Genomic DNA, 4283 nt, shown 5'->3' with positions numbered 1-4283 from the left:
TAAGCAGTTCTAAGTTCTAGGGGACTGATGGCCTTAGATGTTAAGTCCCATAGTGCTCAGAGCCATTTGAACCATTTTAAGCTCCCGCGACTGGAACACGAAAAAGGGGACGCGACAGCGGTGCACAAAGTCACCACAGTCACACACCGCAAGGCGGCTTGCTGAGTACAGACGTAGATGCAGACCATTCTCATTCGGGAAGGCTTGTGGAAATACCAGTTTGTCAACTCCAGCCTTAACAACGCCGCCTTCTCTGACGATCCCGGAAGTTGATGTTGACGTCCAAAATAGCGAACAGGACGTGAAAGTAGGGGGAGGGAAAGCATATTAGCGCAAATAAGCCCTCGGTCACAAATATTAAGCCAGTTTCGTACAGTAAAAACTGGTAAACAAAGGTCGAGTTGTGTTGGAAGTTGTCTTACGCACCTGTCTACGAGTGGCAGGTGCGGTGCGTGAGGCTGGGGCGCGCACAGTGGCGGTACCTGAACATGGCGGTCTTGATGTCCCCGCTGAAGCACGGCCACACCGGCGGCAGCATCATGGTGACAGCCGGCCGCTGGCGCTCGCCGGCCGCCGTCCTCGCCCCGCAGCCCCAGAGCACGCACTGCACCCCGGGCGCTCGGCCCCACATGCATATTCCGGCCGCCCGCGCGCGGGCAATGACTAAGAAGGCCATTATTCGCCGGCACAGCTATCCGGCCAATACAAAACAACCTGCTCCCCGGAGCGCACGCCACACGATGCGGCGGCGGTGGCAGGCGGGGGCGGTCCTCAATGGGCGGAATGCACGCCACGCCACGCCACGCCGCGGCTATTGTTTACCGCTCCTCTCAGCCAACTAATCTTAACATCACACACACGTGAACACGGTGTGTACGCGGGAGCGCACCATCGGTCGCGTATATCTCTCCGCTCCGCGTGGCAAATGGCGGACGAGTAATGCGCAATTGTTCTTTGAGAACGGGGGACCAGTTCTCGCCGGCGAACTCGGAACACCAGACGGCCAGTTTACTGACGGGGCTTTCTGGAGCGGAATGCGCTCTCCCGTCTCCTTGCGTGGTTCGCTCACCACTGTGCTGAAGCACACACGCAGATGCCGCTATGGTCGCAGGTTCGAATCCTGCCTCGGACATGGATGTGTGTGACGTCCTTAGGTTAGTTAGTTTTAAGTAGTTCTAAGTTCTAGGGGACTGATGACCTCACCAGTTAAGTCCCATAGTGCTCAGAGCCATTTGAACACACGAAGATGAATAGCCATCTTTACTGCTGTAGGCATTTTCTTGGTCTCCAGGGAGCTGCGTTATACATATTACATAGTTTTATTACCGTTTTTAATATTAACACATCGTTTCGAAGAAGGTGGGCTGCCACATAGTGGGTACCTATTATTTCTGATTAATTGTTGTAAGAATTCAGTTTACTTGTTTGCGCACATCTTACATGCGAAGAAAATGTATTTTATTTCTGCAGAGAGTGCCCGGTCAGGATAGACAAAGTATGGGCCTCTTGAGAGAGGGTTCAATTAGAAGATTAAGATTTTCATGAACCATAAATAAGTTCAGCAACGGCCTTGCCGCTGTGGATACACCGGTTCTCGTCAGATCACCGAAGTTAAGCGCTGTCGAGCGTGGCCGGCACTTGGATGGGTGACCATCCGGGCCGCCATGTGCTGTTGCCATTTTTCGGGGTGCACACAGCCTCGTGATGCCAGTTGAGGAGCTACTCGACCGAATAGTAGCGGCTCCGGTCAAAGAAAACCATCGTTACGACCGGGAGAGCGGTGTGCTGACCACACGCCCCTCCTATCCGCATCCTCAGCTGAGGATGACACGGCGGTCGGATGGTCCCGATGGGCCACTTGCGGCCTGATCACGGAGTGCTTCATAAATAAGTTCACTTCATGTATCGGTTACAGTCGGGCGGGCACATATGTCTTGCAAGGCTACGAAGCACTCGTGGGAAGCCAAGTGGTGATTGCTTTAGAAATGTATATATGCCCTTGTAGACCCTAAATCTACAAAGGGAACCCGTCCTAGTAGCTGGGAACCAGTGCAAGAGAAGGACAGAAAGAAGATTAGTGTAGTGACCTGTCGACTGCGAAGTCATTAGTGTCTTAGCACAGGCTCAGTTTAAGGAAGGATGGGGAAGTAAATCGGCTGTGCCGTTCCAGAGGAACCATCCCGACGTTTTCCTTAGGCGATTTAGTCAGAAAACCTAAATTTCGATGATCACAAGCGCATAAAAACCTTCGCTCTTCCCAATGGGAGTGTAGTGTACTTATCACTGCGCTACCTCACTCGTTCTGGTTATAACGGCACAGTCCAACATACAGTTTGATCCCCTAGCTTTAGTATCAAACCGGTATACAGATCGGAATTATGCAGAGTTTTGTAAGTACTATCAACCGTGGACATTAACTAATTTCAATGTTTCATCTGTCTGTAACCGTAATTATACTGAATATTATGCCATTAAACTTCAAATTATCATTATTCCATGTAAAACTATTTTCCAGATCTTACCCTGGCCACCTGATTTATCTTAAAGATACTTACGAAATTTCTACAAAACTTTTGTCTCTTGAGCTATTGTCTGTTTGAAAAACTTACAAATTTGCTATGCAACACTTTTGTGCAAATTTGTCATACTGTGTCAAAAAATCGGGGAGACTATTAACGGGAAAAATGAGCAATGTTAAAGTAAATTAAATGTTTACTGTGTTTATTATTAACAATACGTATTTCATTGATTTTCGATCAAAAATATTTTGCCATATAAATTCTGCTCACATATGATTTAATACCATATTTTTCAGTAACTGCTTCTGTATGCAAAATATCTTAAATGTTAAATTTTTAATTGTAATTCGAATTATCCTTTCGTCTAAACAATACTGTGTAATATGTTGACTGTTAAATGTTATTCATACCACGGCGGCACCGGCCGCTAAGTTAAGACTGATTTTAATCTGCACTGAGAAAGGTGTCTGCGTTCGTTGTTGGCAGATATATGTAATACTTTTGTCCGTCTGATCAAACCGGAACAAGAAATGAATAATGATAAAACATCGTTTACGCTATGGTTACAGCATTTATTAAGTACCCAGACAGAGTTACATCTTTCTCCCAAATGAGTATATACTGCTTAATCGGGATTTACCATGCGAGGTTGTATTTCTCAGTGTTCGACATGAGCAGTTTTTCCAGTAGAATCACCCGTAATTTTACAAAGGTTATTATTTACAATGATTGCGATCTTTATTATTTTCACGGTTTTCGAATGGTAGATGTTTAATCCAAAATTTCATTATCCAGTTTCTTTTCCTTTTGAACATTCTCCCTGTCTCTGACACAGTATTCTCAAATTTATATAAAAAAGTTTTATAGGTAATTTGGAAGCATTTCAAGAAAAACTCAGGTTACCACAATATTTTCTAGAAAGTAGTTTTACATGAATACTAATAACTTGAAGTGCACAGTATCAGTACAACTACAGTTTCAGAGAGATTATATATTGAAATTAGCAAATGACCAAAGTTTTATAGTAAATACAGAAGTTTACGTAATTCGATCAATGTATTAGTTTCTGTGCTAAGGCTAAGGGATCAGATTGTATACTAATCTGTACCATTATGCGGTACAAGAGAGAGCTTGCGCTTTGAGCTGATGCTCTCCCGCGACGGCCAGCAGTCAACATGTGAGTCCTTCCCCACGTCCCGCCTTAGCTACACACATAAAATGCATAGAGGGTAGATAAAAGGTCAGCAGTTTAGTTTGTCGAGGCAAAATGTTTTCTTGGGAACTAGACCACAGTGAATTGTAACTATACGAAGTAACATTTCTCACGGAAAATTTGAGACAACGATTAGACTAGTTGGGCGACCTAGACAAATCTACTGTTATCACGTCATAGACACAGCATGGATTACTTTTTCCTTTATGTGTATTAATCAGTGCTCGTTTCGAATGTTCGTTTATAGTGAGAATGCTGGGCTGAATTCGATTACATCACTTCCGAAAAGAAATGTCGTTACACACTCGAAAACAACTCAATTTTTTGCGAATAATGTGAAACCAGATCTGCTTAACACAGAAATGCCTTTCTCTTCAAGAAGAATGACCTGAAATACAAACGTCACAAATATGTTTGACAATGACGCTTAGTCGAAATTAGTTACTCGCACGATTAAATAAACATCATATCAGAGCCTACTACGGACCATGTTTACGTTTTTATTAAGTATCTGGAGGCTGTGCGTCCCCACAAATACAAAATTTTAAGTA

General features: G+C 44.4%; 1 pseudogene; it reads left to right on the top strand.

The window, feature by feature from the left end:
• The first annotated feature begins 1560 nt into the window (after nucleotides 1-1560).
• LOC126485650 (5S ribosomal RNA) lies at nucleotides 1561-1678 on the top strand (annotated as a pseudogene).
• The last annotated feature ends 2605 nt before the right edge of the window (nucleotides 1679-4283 follow it).

This window comes from Schistocerca serialis, chromosome 6 (assembly GCF_023864345.2).
Source record: "Schistocerca serialis cubense isolate TAMUIC-IGC-003099 chromosome 6, iqSchSeri2.2, whole genome shotgun sequence".
NCBI classification, from domain to species: Eukaryota; Metazoa; Arthropoda; class Insecta; order Orthoptera; family Acrididae; genus Schistocerca; species Schistocerca serialis.
Note: the sequence above shows the minus strand (reverse complement) of the source record. Positions and strands in the feature narration are given on the sequence as shown.